We start from the raw sequence: 18,474 nt of genomic DNA on the forward strand, positions 1-18,474 counted from the left end.
TGCTTTTTCCAGTGTCACGCCCATGCTCTCAGGGCTGGAGGGAGGAGGGCTGCTTTTTGTTTTTACAGGCAAAAGGAAATGCCCAGCCCTCAGAGCTTCTGCCAATGCAGATCCCAGCAGGTGCAAAATAAAGGCTCTCCCCCACCTTGCCAGCTGCAGATTGATCAGAAGACTGCTAGTCTAGTGTGTTGGGCCACTTTCTCTCTTCTGTGTATCGTCCCCTCTTATTACATAAACAGCATAAGAGGAATAAAGGAAGGAAGGAAGGAAGGAACAGTGTATCGCAAGCACCTTCCACCCTGATGTCAATGGGCCACCAACCTTCGGGATGAGGAGGAGACCTGTGAAGACAGTCAGAGCGTGCCGACTGGGGCATTCATTTGGCTCATACACCAACAAGGCTTTCAGCGGCAGGAACAAACTTCAGGAATAGGCATTCTTGGCCTCGAATCCTAAGGGGGGTGCAAACGCTGAGGACAATTCCGTCAAATGCTCAAAGGACCGTGGCTCGTTGGTCTAGGGGTATGATTCTCGCTTTGGGTGTGAGAGGTCCCGGGTTCAAATCCCGGACGAGCCCAATCAAGGTGGTTAACTTGAGCTCCTTTTTTTTGTTTTTTCAATGTTATTTTCATTGGACAGACTCTCTGGTTTTCTCGGTAAGCAGTAGTCGATGAACAATTCACTTCCTGAACCTCTTTGCGTGCCATGTCCTTGCGACAAGCACTTTGTGTTCTCTGTTAGCTCTCAGTAACATTCCTTGATTTGCTTGTGAGTTTTGGCCGTCCGATCTCAAAGTGGAAATATGTCCTTCCCTCTGTACGCTGCATAGGCCCTCAGCTGGCATACTTGTATATGTGCGCATGCTTGATAGGACCTATGTTTTAGGCTGGATTGTGTGAGCTTCAGGCGCAAGGCATTTGATTAGTCTTTAAGCAGGTCCACTTGCACTGCCCTTTGCACCTGTTCTCCCAGTCCCTACAAAGGTGAGCAAGCAGCTGTTTCTGTAGTGTAGTGGTTATCACGTTCGCCTCACACGCGAAAGGTCCCGGTTCGAGACCGGGCAGAAACACTCTCTGCTGGCATTTTACACAAAATAGTTTTTTTCCCCTTTTGTCACACACAAATGTAAAGTATGAACTTATTTGCGTTCCCATGGAAATAGCATATGCTCTCAAGAGCTTGAGAAATACACTGGGAAGGCAAGCATCCTCACATGTATTCTGTATATGGGGCCAATAAAAAAATGCACGCGCTTGCATTTTGTGTATGTAATGTTGCAGAGCACAGAGAGGATTTATTTTCCCTACTGCTGGGTATTTGGGTCTCTGGGATCACAGTTGGGTCAGCTCCGTCCTCTGAAATGGTCCATATTAGTTACATAGGTTAGTGTACCAAAGAAATAATACATTTTCATATACAGCTTCTTCATTTCTGTGTTCTGAGGGATTACCAGTTGTAAGAAATGCACTTGCCGGTACAGTGATTCCCTGGCTTTCTCTGGCCCGAGAAAGCTTTTCCTCTGAAGTGGGAACAGAAGTTGGACTGCTTCTGCTGAACTTCCTGAAAGCAGAGCTGGCGGGAGGAGGGACTTTTTGAGTGCTGGGAAAATTTGAGCTGGAAATTTGCATCGGCTGGACAGAGATTGCTTGGAGCAGCCAAAATATAATAACGGCCATGGCGCTCAAGTAAAGCAGAAAGCTTTTAGTATACACCTTTTGCACTCTTGTCAACGAAGCTGGGCTCTGTGAATGCTCACCCTACGCAAGAAAAGTGAACAGACTTTGCTGGTGACCTAAATATATCTCGCCTGATCGAGCACGATCGAGCTCTGAGTGAGCAGCTGTGCAATGGTCATCTTTACCAAAGGGGAGATGCTGCTTTTTCCAGTGTCACGCCCATGCTCTCAGGGCTGGAGGGAGGAGGGCTGCTTTTTGTTTTTACAGGCAAAAGGAAAGGCCCAGCCCTCAGAGCTTCTGCCAATGCAGATCCCAGCAGGTGCAAAATAAAGGCTCTCCCCCACCTTGCCAGCTGCAGATTGATCAGAAGACTGCTAGTCTAGTGTGTTGGGCCACTTTCTCTCTTCTGTGTATCGTCCCCTCTTATTACATAAACAGCATAAGAGGAATAAAGGAAGGAAGGAAGGAAGGAACAGTGTATCGCAAGCACCTTCCACCCTGATGTCAATGGGCCACCAACCTTCGGGATGAGGAGGAGACCTGTGAAGACAGTCAGAGCGTGCCGACTGGGGCATTCATTTGGCTCATACACCGACAAGGCTTTCAGCGGCAGGAACAAACTTCAGGAATAGGCATTCTTGGCCTCGAATCCTAAGGGGGGTGCAAACGCTGAGGACAATTCCGTCAAATGCTCAAAGGACCGTGGCTCGTTGGTCTAGGGGTATGATTCTCGCTTTGGGTGCGAGAGGTCCCGGGTTCAAATCCCGGACGAGCCCAATCAAGGTGGTTAACTTGAGCTCCTTTTTTTTGTTTTTTCAATGTTATTTTCATTGGACAGACTCTCTGGTTTTCTCGGTAAGCAGTAGTCGATGAACAATTCACTTCCTGAACCTCTTTGCGTGCCATGTCCTTGCGACAAGCACTTTGTGTTCTCTGTTAGCTCTCAGTAACATTCCTTGATTTGCTTGTGAGTTTTGGCCGTCCGATCTCAAAGTGGAAATATGTCCTTCCCTCTGTACGCTGCATAGGCCCTCAGCTGGCATACTTGTATATGTGCGCATGCTTGATAGGACGTATGTTTTAGGCTGGATTGTGTGAGCTTCAGGCGCAAGGCATTTGATTAGTCTTTAAGCAGGTCCACTTGCACTGCCCTTTGCACCTGTTCTCCCAGTCCCTACAAAGGTGAGCAAGCAGCTGTTTCTGTAGTGTAGTGGTTATCACGTTCGCCTCACACGCGAAAGGTCCCCGGTTCGAGACCGGGCAGAAACACTCTCTGCTGGCATTTTACACAAAATAGTTTTTTTCCCCTTTTGTCACACACAAATGTAAAGTATGAACTTATTTGCGTTCCCATGGAAATAGCATATGCTCTCAAGAGCTTGAGAAATACACTGGGAAGGCAAGCATCCTCACATGTATTCTGTATATGGGGCCAATAAAAAAATGCACGCGCTTGCATTTTGTGTATGTAATGTTGCAGAGCACAGAGAGGATTTATTTTCCCTACTGCTGGGTATTTGGGTCTCTGGGATCACAGTTGGGTCCGCTCCGTCCTCTGAAATGGTCCATATTAGTTACATAGGTTAGTGTACCAAAGAAATAATACATTTTCATATACAGCTTCTTCATTTCTGTGTTCTGAGGGATTACCAGTTGTAAGAAATGCACTTGCCGGTACAGTGATTCCCTGGCTTTCTCTGGCCCGAGAAAGCTTTTCCTCTGAAGTGGGAACAGAAGTTGGACTGCTTCTGCTGAACTTCCTGAAAGCAGAGCTGGCGGGAGGAGGGACTTTTTGAGTGCTGGGAAAATTTGAGCTGGAAATTTGCATCGGCTGGACAGAGATTGCTTGGAGCAGCCAAAATATAATAACGGCCATGGCGCTCAAGTAAAGCAGAAAGCTTTTAGTATACACCTTTTGCACTCTTGTCAACGAAGCTGGGCTCTGTGAATGCTCACCCTACGCAAGAAAAGAGAACAGACTTTGCTGGTGACCTAAATATATCTCGCCTGATCGAGCACGATCGAGCTCTGAGTGAGCAGCTGTGCAATGGTCATCTTTACCAAAGGGGAGATGCTGCTTTTTCCAGTGTCACGCCCATGCTCTCAGGGCTGGAGGGAGGAGGGCTGCTTTTTGTTTTTACAGGCAAAAGGAAAGGCCCAGCCCTCAGAGCTTCTGCCAATGCAGATCCCAGCAGGTGCAAAATAAAGGCTCTCCCCCACCTTGCCAGCTGCAGATTGATCAGAAGACTGCTAGTCTAGTGTGTTGGGCCACTTTCTCTCTTCTGTGTATCGTCCCCTCTTATTACATAAACAGCATAAGAGGAATAAAGGAAGGAAGGAAGGAAGGAACAGTGTATCGCAAGCACCTTCCACCCTGATGTCAATGGGCCACCAACCTTCGGGATGAGGAGGAGACCTGTGAAGACAGTCAGAGCGTGCCGACTGGGGCATTCATTTGGCTCATACACCGACAAGGCTTTCAGCGGCAGGAACAAACTTCAGGAATAGGCATTCTTGGCCTCGAATCCTAAGGGGGGTGCAAACGCTGAGGACAATTCCGTCAAATGCTCAAAGGACCGTGGCTCGTTGGTCTAGGGGTATGATTCTCGCTTTGGGTGTGAGAGGTCCTGGGTTCAAATCCCGGACTAGCCCAATCAAGGTGGTTAACTTGAGCTCCTTTTTTTTGTTTTTTCAATGTTATTTTCATTGGACAGACTCTCTGGTTTTCTCGGTAAGCAGTAGTCGATGAACAATTCACTTCCTGAACCTCTTTGCGTGCCATGTCCTTGCGACAAGCACTTTGTGTTCTCTGTTAGCTCTCAGTAACATTCCTTGATTTGCTTGTGAGTTTTGGCCGTCCGATCTCAAAGTGGAAATATGTCCTTCCCTCTGTACGCTGCATAGGCCCTCAGCTGGCATACTTGTATATGTGCGCATGCTTGATAGGACGTATGTTTTAGGCTGGATTGTGTGAGCTTCAGGCGCAAGGCATTTGATTAGTCTTTAAGCAGGTCCACTTGCACTGCCCTTTGCACCTGTTCTCCCAGTCCCTACAAAGGTGAGCAAGCCGCTGTTTCTGTAGTGTAGTGGTTATCACGTTCGCCTCACACGCGAAAGGTCCCGGTTCGAGACCGGGCAGAAACACTCTCTGCTGGCATTTTACACAAAATAGTTTTTTTCCCCTTTTGTCACACACAAATGTAAAGTATGAACTTATTTGCGTTCCCATGGAAATAGCATATGCTCTCAAGAGCTTGAGAAATACACTGGGAAGGCAAGCATCCTCACATGTATTCTGTATATGGGGCCAATAAAAAAATGCACACGCTTGCATTTTGTGTATGTAATGTTGCAGAGCACAGAGAGGATTTATTTTCCCTACTGCTGGGTATTTGGGTCTCTGGGATCACAGTTGGGTCCGCTCCGTCCTCTGAAATGGTCCATATTAGTTACATAGGTTAGTGTACCAAAGAAATAATACATTTTCATATACAGCTTCTTCATTTCTGTGTTCTGAGGGATTACCAGTTGTAAGAAATGCACTTGCCGGTACAGTGATTCCCTGGCTTTCTCTGGCCCGAGAAAGCTTTTCCTCTGAAGTGGGAACAGAAGTTGGACTGCTTCTGCTGAACTTCCTGAAAGCAGAGCTGGCGGGAGGAGGGACTTTTTGAGTGCTGGGAAAATTTGAGCTGGAAATTTGCATCGGCTGGACAGAGATTGCTTGGAGCAGCCAAAATATAATAACGGCCATGGCGCTCAAGTAAAGCAGAAAGCTTTTAGTATACACCTTTTGCACTCTTGTCAACGAAGCTGGGCTCTGTGAATGCTCACCCTACGCAAGAAAAGAGAACAGACTTTGCTGGTGACCTAAATATATCTCGCCTGATCGAGCACGATCGAGCTCTGAGTGAGCAGCTGTGCAATGGTCATCTTTACCAAAGGGGAGATGCTGCTTTTTCCAGTGTCACGCCCATGCTCTCAGGGCTGGAGGGAGGAGGGCTGCTTTTTGTTTTTACAGGCAAAAGGAAAGGCCCAGCCCTCAGAGCTTCTGCCAATGCAGATCCCAGCAGGTGCAAAATAAAGGCTCTCCCCCACCTTGCCAGCTGCAGATTGATCAGAAGACTGCTAGTCTAGTGTGTTGGGCCACTTTCTCTCTTCTGTGTATCGTCCCCTCTTATTACATAAACAGCATAAGAGGAATAAAGGAAGGAAGGAAGGAAGGAACAGTGTATCGCAAGCACCTTCCACCCTGATGTCAATGGGCCACCAACCTTCGGGATGAGGAGGAGACCTGTGAAGACAGTCAGAGCGTGCCGACTGGGGCATTCATTTGGCTCATACACCGACAAGGCTTTCAGCGGCAGGAACAAACTTCAGGAATAGGCATTCTTGGCCTCGAATCCTAAGGGGGGTGCAAACGCTGAGGACAATTCCGTCAAATGCTCAAAGGACCGTGGCTCGTTGGTCTAGGGGTATGATTCTCGCTTTGGGTGCGAGAGGTCCCGGGTTCAAATCCCGGACGAGCCCAATCAAGGTGGTTAACTTGAGCTCCTTTTTTTTGTTTTTTCAATGTTATTTTCATTGGACAGACTCTCTGGTTTTCTCGGTAAGCAGTAGTCGATGAACAATTCACTTCCTGAACCTCTTTGCGTGCCATGTCCTTGCGACAAGCACTTTGTGTTCTCTGTTAGCTCTCAGTAACATTCCTTGATTTGCTTGTGAGTTTTGGCCGTCCGATCTCAAAGTGGAAATATGTCCTTCCCTCTGTACGCTGCATAGGCCCTCAGCTGGCATACTTGTATATGTGCGCATGCTTGATAGGACGTATGTTTTAGGCTGGATTGTGTGAGCTTCAGGCGCAAGGCATTTGATTAGTCTTTAAGCAGGTCCACTTGCACTGCCCTTTGCACCTGTTCTCCCAGTCCCTACAAAGGTGAGCAAGCAGCTGTTTCTGTAGTGTAGTGGTTATCACGTTCGCCTCACACGCGAAAGGTCCCCGGTTCGAGACCGGGCAGGAACACTCTCTGCTGGCATTTTACACAAAATAGATTTTTTCCCCTTTTGTCACACACAAATGTAAAGTATGAACTTATTTGCGTTCCCATGGAAATAGCATATGCTCTCAAGAGCTTGAGAAATACACTGGGAAGGCAAGCATCCTCACATGTATTCTGTATATGGGGCCAATAAAAAAATGCACGCGCTTGCATTTTGTGTATGTAATGTTGCAGAGCACAGAGAGGATTTATTTTCCCTACTGCTGGGTATTTGGGTCTCTGGGATCACAGTTGGGTCCGCTCCGTCCTCTGAAATGGTCCATATTAGTTACATAGGTTAGTGTACCAAAGAAATAATACATTTTCATATACAGCTTCTTCATTTCTGTGTTCTGAGGGATTACCAGTTGTAAGAAATGCACTTGCCGGTACAGTGATTCCCTGGCTTTCTCTGGCCCGAGAAAGCTTTTCCTCTGAAGTGGGAACAGAAGTTGGACTGCTTCTGCTGAACTTCCTGAAAGCAGAGCTGGCGGGAGGAGGGACTTTTTGAGTGCTGGGAAAATTTGAGCTGGAAATTTGTATCGGCTGGACAGAGATTGCTTGGAGCAGCCAAAATATAATAACGGCCATGGCGCTCAAGTAAAGCAGAAAGCTTTTAGTATACACCTTTTGCACTCTTGTCAACGAAGCTGGGCTCTGTGAATGCTCACCCTACGCAAGAAAAGAGAACAGACTTTGCTGGTGACCTAAATATATCTCGCCTGATCGAGCACGATCGAGCTCTGAGTGAGCAGCTGTGCAATGGTCATCTTTACCAAAGGGGAGATGCTGCTTTTTCCAGTGTCACGCCAATGCTCTCAGGGCTGGAGGGAGGAGGGCTGCTTTTTGTTTTTACAGGCAAAAGGAAAGGCCCAGCCCTCAGAGCTTCTGCCAATGCAGATCCCAGCAGGTGCAAAATAAAGGCTCTCCCCCACCTTGCCAGCTGCAGATTGATCAGAAGACTGCTAGTCTAGTGTGTTGGGCCACTTTCTCTCTTCTGTGTACCGTCCCCTCTTATTACATAAACAGCATAAGAGGAATAAAGGAAGGAAGGAAGGAAGGAACAGTGTATCGCAAGCACCTTCCACCCTGATGTCAATGGGCCACCAACCTTCGGGATGAGGAGGAGACCTGTGAAGACAGTCAGAGCGTGCCGACTGGGGCATTCATTTGGCTCATACACCGACAAGGCTTTCAGCGGCAGGAACAAACTTCAGGAATAGGCATTCTTGGCCTCGAATCCTAAGGGGGGTGCAAACGCTGAGGACAATTCCGTCACATGCTCAAAGGACCGTGGCTCGTTGGTCTAGGGGTATGATTCTCGCTTTGGGATCAAGGTGGTTACTTGAGCTCCTTTTTTTTGTTTTTTCAATGTTATTTTCATTGGACAGACTCTCTGGTTTTCTCGGTAAGCAGTAGTCGATGAACAATTCACTTCCTGAACCTCTTTGCGTGCCATGTCCTTGCGACAAGCACTTTGTGTTCTCTGTTAGCTCTCAGTAACATTCCTTGATTTGCTTGTGAGTTTTGGCCGTCCGATCTCAAAGTGGAAATATGTCCTTCCCTCTGTACGCTGCATAGGCCCTCAGCTGGCATACTTGTATATGTGCGCATGCTTGATAGGACGTATGTTTTAGGCTGGATTGTGTGAGCTTCAGGCGCAAGGCATTTGATTAGTCTTTAAGCAGGTCCACTTGCACTGCCCTTTGCACCTGTTCTCCCAGTCCCTACAAAGGTGAGCAAGCAGCTGTTTCTGTAGTGTAGTGGTTATCACGTTCGCCTCACACGCGAAAGGTCCCGGGCAGAAACACTCTCTGCTGGCATTTTACACAAAATAGTTTTTTTCCCCTTTTGTCACACACAAATGTAAAGTATGAACTTATTTGCGTTCCCATGGAAATAGCATATGCTCTCAAGAGCTTGAGAAATACACTGGGAAGGCAAGCATCCTCACATGTATTCTGTATATGGGGCCAATAAAAAAATGCACGCGCTTGCATTTTGTGTATGTAATGTTGCAGAGCACAGAGAGGATTTATTTTCCCTACTGCTGGGTATTTGGGTCTCTGGGATCACAGTTGGGTCCGCTCCGTCCTCTGAAATGGTCCATATTAGTTACATAGGTTAGTGTACCAAAGAAATAATACATTTTCATATACAGCTTCTTCATTTCTGTGTTCTGAGGGATTACCAGTTGTAAGAAATGCACTTGCCGGTACAGTGATTCCCTGGCTTTCTCTGGCCCGAGAAAGCTTTTCCTCTGAAGTGGGAACAGAAGTTGGACTGCTTCTGCTGAACTTCCTGAAAGCAGAGCTGGCGGGAGGAGGGACTTTTTGAGTGCTGGGAAAATTTGAGCTGGAAATTTGCATCGGCTGGACAGAGATTGCTTGGAGCAGCCAAAATATAATAACGGCCATGGCGCTCAAGTAAAGCAGAAAGCTTTTAGTATACACCTTTTGCACTCTTGTCAACGAAGCTGGGCTCTGTGAATGCTCACCCTACGCAAGAAAAGAGAACAGACTTTGCTGGTGACCTAAATATATCTCGCCTGATCGAGCACGATCGAGCTCTGAGTGAGCAGCTGTGCAATGGTCATCTTTACCAAAGGGGAGATGCTGCTTTTTCCAGTGTCACGCCCATGCTCTCAGGGCTGGAGGGAGGAGGGCTGCTTTTTGTTTTTACAGGCAAAAGGAAAGGCCCAGCCCTCAGAGCTTCTGCCAATGCAGATCCCAGCAGGTGCAAAATAAAGGCTCTCCCCCACCTTGCCAGCTGCAGATTGATCAGAAGACTGCTAGTCTAGTGTGTTGGGCCACTTTCTCTCTTCTGTGTATCGTCCCCTCTTATTACATAAACAGCATAAGAGGAATAAAGGAAGGAAGGAAGGAAGGAACAGTGTATCGCAAGCACCTTCCACCCTGATGTCAATGGGCCACCAACCTTCGGGATGAGGAGGAGACCTGTGAAGACAGTCAGAGCGTGCCGACTGGGGCATTCATTTGGCTCATACACCGACAAGGCTTTCAGCGGCAGGAACAAACTTCAGGAATAGGCATTCTTGGCCTCGAATCCTAAGGGGGGTGCAAACGCTGAGGACAATTCCGTCAAATGCTCAAAGGACCGTGGCTCGTTGGTCTAGGGGTATGATTCTCGCTTTGGGTGCGAGAGGTCCGGGGTTAAAATCCCGGACGAGCCCAATCAAGGTGGTTAACTTGAGCTCCTTTTTTTTGTTTTTTCAATGTTATTTTCATTGGACAGACTCTCTGGTTTTCTCGGTAAGCAGTAGTCGATGAACAATTCACTTCCTGAACCTCTTTGCGTGCCATGTCCTTGCGACAAGCACTTTGTGTTCTCTGTTAGCTCTCAGTAACATTCCTTGATTTGCTTGTGAGTTTTGGCCGTCCGATCTCAAAGTGGAAATATGTCCTTCCCTCTGTACGCTGCATAGGCCCTCAGCTGGCATACTTGTATATGTGCGCATGCTTGATAGGACGTATGTTTTAGGCTGGATTGTGTGAGCTTCAGGCGCAAGGCATTTGATTAGTCTTTAAGCAGGTCCACTTGCACTGCCCTTTGCACCTGTTCTCCCAGTCCCTACAAAGGTGAGCAAGCAGCTGTTTCTGTAGTGTAGTGGTTATCACGTTCGCCTCACACGCGAAAGGTCCCCGGTTCGAGACCGGGCAGAAACACTCTCTGCTGGCATTTTACACAAAATAGTTTTTTTCCCCTTTTGTCACACACAAATGTAAAGTATGAACTTATTTGCGTTCCCATGGAAATAGCATATGCTCTCAAGAGCTTGAGAAATACACTGGGAAGGCAAGCATCCTCACATGTATTCTGTATATGGGGGCAATAAAAAAATGCACGCGCTTGCATTTTGTGTATGTAATGTTGCAGAGCACAGAGAGGATTTATTTTCCCTACTGCTGGGTATTTGGGTCTCTGGGATCACAGTTGGGTCCGCTCCGTCCTCTGAAATGGTCCATATTAGTTACATAGGTTAGTGTACCAAAGAAATAATACATTTTCATATACAGCTTCTTCATTTCTGTGTTCTGAGGGATTACCAGTTGTAAGAAATGCACTTGCCGGTACAGTGATTCCCTGGCTTTCTCTGGCCCGAGAAAGCTTTTCCTCTGAAGTGGGAACAGAAGTTGGACTGCTTCTGCTGAACTTCCTGAAAGCAGAGCTGGCGGGAGGAGGGACTTTTTGAGTGCTGGGAAAATTTGAGCTGGAAATTTGCATCGGCTGGACAGAGATTGCTTGGAGCAGCCAAAATATAATAACGGCCATGGCGCTCAAGTAAAGCAGAAAGCTTTTAGTATACACCTTTTGCACTCTTGTCAACGAAGCTGGGCTCTGTGAATGCTCACCCTACGCAAGAAAAGAGAACAGACTTTGCTGGTGACCTAAATATATCTCGCCTGATCGAGCACGATCGAGCTCTGAGTGAGCAGCTGTGCAATGGTCATCTTTACCAAAGGGGAGATGCTGCTTTTTCCAGTGTCACGCCCATGCTCTCAGGGCTGGAGGGAGGAGGGCTGCTTTTTGTTTTTACAGGCAAAAGGAAAGGCCCAGCCCTCAGAGCTTCTGCCAATGCAGATCCCAGCAGGTGCAAAATAAAGGCTCTCCCCCACCTTGCCAGCTGCAGATTGATCAGAAGACTGCTAGTCTAGTGTGTTGGGCCACTTTCTCTCTTCTGTGTATCGTCCCCTCTTATTACATAAACAGCATAAGAGGAATAAAGGAAGGAAGGAAGGAAGGAACAGTGTATCGCAAGCACCTTCCACCCTGATGTCAATGGGCCACCAACCTTCGGGATGAGGAGGAGACCTGTGAAGACAGTCAGAGCGTGCCGACTGGGGCATTCATTTGGCTCATACACCGACAAGGCTTTCAGCGGCAGGAACAAACTTCAGGAATAGGCATTCTTGGCCTCGAATCCTAAGGGGGGTGCAAACGCTGAGGACAATTCCGTCAAATGCTCAAAGGACCGTGGCTCGTTGGTCTAGGGGTATGATTCTCGCTTTGGGTGCGAGAGGTCCCGGGTTCAAATCCCGGACGAGCCCAATCAAGGTGGTTAACTTGAGCTCCTTTTTTTTGTTTTTTCAATGTTATTTTCATTGGACAGACTCTCTGGTTTTCTCGGTAAGCAGTAGTCGATGAACAATTCACTTCCTGAACCTCTTTGCGTGCCATGTCCTTGCGACAAGCACTTTGTGTTCTCTGTTAGCTCTCAGTAACATTCCTTGATTTGCTTGTGAGTTTTGGCCGTCCGATCTCAAAGTGGAAATATGTCCTTCCCTCTGTACGCTGCATAGGCCCTCAGCTGGCATACTTGTATATGTGCGCATGCTTGATAGGACGTATGTTTTAGGCTGGATTGTGTGAGCTTCAGGCGCAAGGCATTTGATTAGTCTTTAAGCAGGTCCACTTGCACTGCCCTTTGCACCTGTTCTCCCAGTCCCTACAAAGGTGAGCAAGCAGCTGTTTCTGTAGTGTAGTGGTTATCACGTTCGCCTCACACGCGAAAGGTCCCCGGTTCGAGACCGGGCAGGAACACTCTCTGCTGGCATTTTACACAAAATAGTTTTTTTCCCCTTTTGTCACACACAAATGTAAAGTATGAACTTATTTGCGTTCCCATGGAAATAGCATATGCTCTCAAGAGCTTGAGAAATACACTGGGAAGGCAAGCATCCTCACATGTATTCTGTATATGGGGCCAATAAAAAAATGCACGCGCTTGCATTTTGTGTATGTAATGTTGCAGAGCACAGAGAGGATTTATTTTCCCTACTGCTGGGTATTTGGGTCTCTGGGATCACAGTTGGGTCCGCTCCGTCCTCTGAAATGGTCCATATTAGTTACATAGGTTAGTGTACCAAAGAAATAATACATTTTCATATACAGCTTCTTCATTTCTGTGTTCTGAGGGATTACCAGTTGTAAGAAATGCACTTGCCGGTACAGTGATTCCCTGGCTTTCTCTGGCCCGAGAAAGCTTTTCCTCTGAAGTGGGAACAGAAGTTGGACTGCTTCTGCTGAACTTCCTGAAAGCAGAGCTGGCGGGAGGAGGGACTTTTTGAGTGCTGGGAAAATTTGAGCTGGAAATTTGCATCGGCTGGACAGAGATTGCTTGGAGCAGCCAAAATATAATAACGGCCATGGCGCTCAAGTAAAGCAGAAAGCTTTTAGTATACACCTTTTGCACTCTTGTCAACGAAGCTGGGCTCTGTGAATGCTCACCCTACGCAAGAAAAGAGAACAGACTTTGCTGGTGACCTAAATATATCTCGCCTGATCGAGCACGATCGAGCTCTGAGTGAGCAGCTGTGCAATGGTCATCTTTACCAAAGGGGAGATGCTGCTTTTTCCAGTGTCACGCCAATGCTCTCAGGGCTGGAGGGAGGAGGGCTGCTTTTTGTTTTTACAGGCAAAAGGAAAGGCCCAGCCCTCAGAGCTTCTGCCAATGCAGATCCCAGCAGGTGCAAAATAAAGGCTCTCCCCCACCTTGCCAGCTGCAGATTGATCAGAAGACTGCTAGTCTAGTGTGTTGGGCCACTTTCTCTCTTCTGTGTATCGTCCCCTCTTATTACATAAACAGCATAAGAGGAATAAAGGAAGGAAGGAAGGAAGGAACAGTGTATCGCAAGCACCTTCCACCCTGATGTCAATGGGCCACCAACCTTCGGGATGAGGAGGAGACCTGTGAAGACAGTCAGAGCGTGCCGACTGGGGCATTCATTTGGCTCATACACCGACAAGGCTTTCAGCGGCAGGAACAAACTTCAGGAATAGGCATTCTTGGCCTCGAATCCTAAGGGGGGTGCAAACGCTGAGGACAATTCCGTCACATGCTCAAAGGACCGTGGCTCGTTGGTCTAGGGGTATGATTCTCGCTTTGGGATCAAGGTGGTTAACTTGAGCTCCTTTTTTTTGTTTTTTCAATGTTATTTTCATTGGACAGACTCTCTGGTTTTCTCGGTAAGCAGTAGTCGATGAACAATTCACTTCCTGAACCTCATTGCGTGCCATGTCCTTGCGACAAGCACTTTGTGTTCTCTGTTAGCTCTCAGTAACATTCCTTGATTTGCTTGTGAGTTTTGGCCGTCCGATCTCAAAGTGGAAATATGTCCTTCCCTCTGTACGCTGCATAGGCCCTCAGCTGGCATACTTGTATATGTGCGCATGCTTGATAGGACGTATGTTTTAGGCTGGATTGTGTGAGCTTCAGGCGCAAGGCATTTGATTAGTCTTTAAGCAGGTCCACTTGCACTGCCCTTTGCACCTGTTCTCCCAGTCCCTACAAAGGTGAGCAAGCAGCTGTTTCTGTAGTGTAGTGGTTATCACATTCGCCTCACACGCGAAAGGTCCCCGGTTCGAGACAGGGCAGAAACACTCTCTGCTGGCATTTTACACAAAATAGTTTTTTTCCCCTTTTGTCACACACAAATGTAAAGTATGAACTTATTTGCGTTCCCATGGAAATAGCATATGCTCTCAAGAGCTTGAGAAATACACTGGGAAGGCAAGCATCCTCACATGTATTCTGTATATGGGGCCAATAAAAAAATGCACGCGCTTGCATTTTGTGTATGTAATGTTGCAGAGCACAGAGAGGATTTATTTTCCCTACTGCTGGGTATTTGGGTCTCTGGGATCACAGTTGGGTCCGCTCCGTCCTCTGAAATGGTCCATATTAGTTACATAGGTTAGTGTACCAAAGAAATAATACATTTTCATATACAGCTTCTTCATTTCTGTGTTCTGAGGGATTACCAGTTGTAAGAAATGCACTTGCCGGTACAGTGATTCCCTGGCTTTCTCTGGCCCGAGAAAGCTTTTCCTCTGAAGTGGGAACAGAAGTTGGACTGCTTCTGCTGAACTTCCTGAAAGCAGAGCTGGCGGGAGGAGGGACTTTTTGAGTGCTGGGAAAATTTGAGCTGGAAATTTGCATCGGCTGGACAGAGATTGCTTGGAGCAGCCAAAATATAATAACGGCCATGGCGCTCAAGTAAAGCAGAAAGCTTTTAGTATACACCTTTTGCACTCTTGTCAACGAAGCTGGGCTCTGTGAATGCTCACCCTACGCAAGAAAAGAGAACAGACTTTGCTGGTGACCTAAATATATCTCGCCTGATCGAGCACGATCGAGCTCTGAGTGAGCAGCTGTGCAATGGTCATCTTTACCAAAGGGGAGATGCTGCTTTTTCCAGTGTCACGCCCATGCTCTCAGGGCTGGAGGGAGGAGGGCTGCTTTTTGTTTTTACAGGCAAAAGGAAAGGCCCAGCCCTCAGAGCTTCTGCCAATGCAGATCCCAGCAGGTGCAAAATAAAGGCTCTCCCCCACCTTGCCAGCTGCAGATTGATCAGAAGACTGCTAGTCTAGTGTGTTGGGCCACTTTCTCTCTTCTGTGTATCGTCCCCTCTTATTACATAAACAGCATAAGAGGAATAAAGGAAGGAAGGAAGGAAGGAACAGTGTATCGCAAGCACCTTCCACCCTGATGTCAATGGGCCACCAACCTTCGGGATGAGGAGGAGACCTGTGAAGACAGTCAGAGCGTGCCGACTGGGGCATTCATTTGGCTCATACACCGACAAGGCTTTCAGCGGCAGGAACAAACTTCAGGAATAGGCATTCTTGGCCTCGAATCCTAAGGGGGGTGCAAACGCTGAGGACAATTCCGTCAAATGCTCAAAGGACCGTGGCTCGTTGGTCTAGGGGTATGATTCTCGCTTTGGGTGCGAGAGGTCCCGGGTTCAAATCCCGGACGAGCCCAATCAAGGTGGTTAACTTGAGCTCCTTTTTTTTGTTTTTTCAATGTTATTTTCATTGGACAGACTCTCTGGTTTTCTCGGTAAGCAGTAGTCGATGAACAATTCACTTCCTGAACCTCTTTGCGTGCCATGTCCTTGCGACAAGCACTTTGTGTTCTCTGTTAGCTCTCAGTAACATTCCTTGATTTGCTTGTGAGTTTTGGCCGTCCGATCTCAAAGTGGAAATATGTCCTTCCCTCTGTACGCTGCATAGGCCCTCAGCTGGCATACTTGTATATGTGCGCATGCTTGATAGGACGTATGTTTTAGGCTGGATTGTGTGAGCTTCAGGCGCAAGGCATTTGATTAGTCTTTAAGCAGGTCCACTTGCACTGCCCTTTGCACCTGTTCTCCCAGTCCCTACAAAGGTGAGCAAGCAGCTGTTTCTGTAGTGTAGTGGTTATCACGTTCGCCTCACACGCGAAAGGTCCCGGTTCGAGACCGGGCAGAAACACTCTCTGCTGGCATTTTACACAAAATAGTTTTTTTCCCCTTTTGTCACACACAAATGTAAAGTATGAACTTATTTGCGTTCCCATGGAAATAGCATATGCTCTCAAGAGCTTGAGAAATACACTGGGAAGGCAAGCATCCTCACATGTATTCTGTATATGGGGCCAATAAAAAAATGCACGCGCTTGCATTTTGTGTATGTAATGTTGCAGAGCACAGAGAGGATTTATTTTCCCTACTGCTGGGTATTTGGGTCTCTGGGATCACAGTTGGGTCAGCTCCGTCCTCTGAAATGGTCCATATTAGTTACATAGGTTAGTGTACCAAAGAAATAATACATTTTCATATACAGCTTCTTCATTTCTGTGTTCTGAGGGATTACCAGTTGTAAGAAATGCACTTGCCGGTACAGTGATTCCCTGGCTTTCTCTGGCCCGAGAAAGCTTTTCCTCTGAAGTGGGAACAGAAGTTGGACTGCTTCTGCTGAACTTCCTGAAAGCAGAGCTGGCGGGAGGAGGGACTTTTTGAGTGCTGGGAAAATTTGAGCTGGAAATTTGCATCGGCTGGACAGAGATTGCTTGGAGCAGCCAAAATATAATAACGGCCATGGCGCTCAAGTAAAGCAGAAAGCTTTTAGTATACACCTTTTGCACTCTTGTCAACGAAGCTGGGCTCTGTGAATGCTCACCCTACGCAAGAAAAGAGAACAGACTTTGCTGGTGACCTAAATATATCTCGCCTGATCGAGCACGATCGAGCTCTGAGTGAGCAGCTGTGCAATGGTCATCTTTACCAAAGGGGAGATGCTGCTTTTTCCAGTGTCACGCCCATGCTCTCAGGGCTGGAGGGAGGAGGGCTGCTTTTTGTTTTTACAGGCAAAAGGAAAGGCCCAGCCCTCAGAGCTTCTGCCAATGCAGATCCCAGCAGGTGCAAAATAAAGGCTCTCCCCCACCTTGCCAGCTGCAGATTGATCAGAAGACTGCTAGTCTAGTGTGTTGGGCCACTTTCTCTCTTCTGTGTATCGTCCCCTCTTATTACATAAACAGCATAAGAGGAATAAAGGAAGGAAGGAAGGAAGGAACAGTGTATCGCAAGCACCTTCCACCCTGATGTCAATGGGCCACCAACCTTCGGGATGAGGAGGAGACCTGTGAAGACAGTCAGAGCGTGCCGACTGGGGCATTCATTTGGCTCATACACCGACAAGGCTTTCAGCGGCAGGAACAAACTTCAGGAATAGGCATTCTTGGCCTCGAATCCTAAGGGGGGTGCAAACGCTGAGGACAATTCCGTCAAATGCTCAAAGGACCGTGGCTCGTTGGTCTAGGGGTATGATTCTCGCTTTGGGTGTGAGAGGTCCCGGGTTCAAATCCCGGACGAGCCCAATCAAGGTGGTTAACTTGAGCTCCTTTTTTTTGTTTTTTCAATGTTATTTTCATTGGACAGACTCTCTGGTTTTCTCGGTAAGCAGTAGTCGATGAACAATTCACTTCCTGAACCTCTTTGCGTGCCATGTCCTTGCGACAAGCACTTTGTGTTCTCTGTTAGCTCTCAGTAACATTCCTTGATTTGCTTGTGAGTTTTGGCCGTCCGATCTCAAAGTGGAAATATGTCCTTCCCTCTGTACGCTGCATAGGCCCTCAGCTGGCATACTTGTATATGTGCGCATGCTTGATAGGACGTATGTTTTAGGCTGGATTGTGTGAGCTTCAGGCGCAAGGCATTTGATTAGTCTTTAAGCAGGTCCACTTGCACTGCCCTTTGCACCTGTTCTCCCAGTCCCTACAAAGGTGAGCAAGCAGCTGTTTCTGTAGTGTAGTGGTTATCACGTTCGCCTCACACGCGAAAGGTCCCGGTTCGAGACCGGGCAGAAACACTCTCTGCTGGCATTTTACACAAAATAGTTTTTTTCCCCTTTTGTCACACACAAATGTAAAGTATGAACTTATTTGCGTTCCCATGGAAATAGCATATGCTCTCAAGAGCTTGAGAAATACACTGGGAAGGCAAGCATCCTCACATGTATTCTGTATATGGGGCCAATAAAAAAATGCACGCGCTTGCATTTTGTGTATGTAATGTTGCAGAGCACAGAGAGGATTTATTTTCCCTACTGCTGGGTATTTGGGTCTCTGGGATCACAGTTGGGTCCGCTCCGTCCTCTGAAATGGTCCATATTAGTTACATAGGTTAGTGTACCAAAGAAATAATACATTTTCATATACAGCTTCTTCATTTCTGTGTTCTGAGGGATTACCAGTTGTAAGAAATGCACTTGCCGGTACAGTGATTACCTGGCTTTCTCTGGCCCGAGAAAGCTTTTCCTCTGAAGTGGGAACAGAAGTTGGACTGCTTCTGCTGAACTTCCTGAAAGCAGAGCTGGCGGGAGGAGGGACTTTTTGAGTGCTGGGAAAATTTGAGCTGGAAATTTGCATCGGCTGGACAGAGATTGCTTGGAGCAGCCAAAATATAATAACGGCCATGGCG

General features: G+C 47.4%; 14 non-coding genes across 14 annotated transcripts; all 14 read left to right on the plus strand.

The window, feature by feature from the left end:
- Positions 1 to 505: 505 nt before the first annotated feature.
- Positions 506 to 577, plus strand: TRNAP-UGG (transfer RNA proline (anticodon UGG)). The gene has a single exon. It is a non-coding gene; the product is annotated as a tRNA-Pro (tRNA).
- Positions 578 to 997: 420 nt separating this feature from the next.
- TRNAV-CAC (transfer RNA valine (anticodon CAC)) lies at positions 998 to 1,069 on the plus strand. The gene has a single exon. It is a non-coding gene; the product is annotated as a tRNA-Val (tRNA).
- Positions 1,070 to 2,380: 1,311 nt separating this feature from the next.
- TRNAP-UGG (transfer RNA proline (anticodon UGG)) lies at positions 2,381 to 2,452 on the plus strand. The gene has a single exon. It is a non-coding gene; the product is annotated as a tRNA-Pro (tRNA).
- A 420-nt stretch (positions 2,453 to 2,872) lies between these two features.
- On the plus strand, positions 2,873 to 2,945 carry TRNAV-CAC (transfer RNA valine (anticodon CAC)). The gene has a single exon. It is a non-coding gene; the product is annotated as a tRNA-Val (tRNA).
- Positions 2,946 to 4,748: 1,803 nt separating this feature from the next.
- Positions 4,749 to 4,820, plus strand: TRNAV-CAC (transfer RNA valine (anticodon CAC)). The gene has a single exon. It is a non-coding gene; the product is annotated as a tRNA-Val (tRNA).
- Positions 4,821 to 6,131: 1,311 nt separating this feature from the next.
- On the plus strand, positions 6,132 to 6,203 carry TRNAP-UGG (transfer RNA proline (anticodon UGG)). The gene has a single exon. It is a non-coding gene; the product is annotated as a tRNA-Pro (tRNA).
- A 420-nt stretch (positions 6,204 to 6,623) lies between these two features.
- TRNAV-CAC (transfer RNA valine (anticodon CAC)) lies at positions 6,624 to 6,696 on the plus strand. The gene has a single exon. It is a non-coding gene; the product is annotated as a tRNA-Val (tRNA).
- A 3,629-nt stretch (positions 6,697 to 10,325) lies between these two features.
- TRNAV-CAC (transfer RNA valine (anticodon CAC)) lies at positions 10,326 to 10,398 on the plus strand. Its single transcript has one exon. It is a non-coding gene; the product is annotated as a tRNA-Val (tRNA).
- Positions 10,399 to 11,709: 1,311 nt separating this feature from the next.
- Positions 11,710 to 11,781, plus strand: TRNAP-UGG (transfer RNA proline (anticodon UGG)). The gene has a single exon. It is a non-coding gene; the product is annotated as a tRNA-Pro (tRNA).
- Positions 11,782 to 12,201: 420 nt separating this feature from the next.
- On the plus strand, positions 12,202 to 12,274 carry TRNAV-CAC (transfer RNA valine (anticodon CAC)). Its single transcript has one exon. It is a non-coding gene; the product is annotated as a tRNA-Val (tRNA).
- A 3,150-nt stretch (positions 12,275 to 15,424) lies between these two features.
- TRNAP-UGG (transfer RNA proline (anticodon UGG)) lies at positions 15,425 to 15,496 on the plus strand. The gene has a single exon. It is a non-coding gene; the product is annotated as a tRNA-Pro (tRNA).
- A 420-nt stretch (positions 15,497 to 15,916) lies between these two features.
- On the plus strand, positions 15,917 to 15,988 carry TRNAV-CAC (transfer RNA valine (anticodon CAC)). Its single transcript has one exon. It is a non-coding gene; the product is annotated as a tRNA-Val (tRNA).
- Positions 15,989 to 17,299: 1,311 nt separating this feature from the next.
- TRNAP-UGG (transfer RNA proline (anticodon UGG)) lies at positions 17,300 to 17,371 on the plus strand. The gene has a single exon. It is a non-coding gene; the product is annotated as a tRNA-Pro (tRNA).
- Positions 17,372 to 17,791: 420 nt separating this feature from the next.
- TRNAV-CAC (transfer RNA valine (anticodon CAC)) lies at positions 17,792 to 17,863 on the plus strand. Its single transcript has one exon. It is a non-coding gene; the product is annotated as a tRNA-Val (tRNA).
- Positions 17,864 to 18,474: the final 611 nt, after the last annotated feature.

The sequence above is a fragment of the Ambystoma mexicanum genome, chromosome 2q, assembly GCF_040938575.1.
Source record: "Ambystoma mexicanum isolate Mex_15411 chromosome 2q, UKY_AmexF1_1, whole genome shotgun sequence".
Taxonomy (NCBI): Eukaryota; Metazoa; Chordata; class Amphibia; order Caudata; family Ambystomatidae; genus Ambystoma; species Ambystoma mexicanum.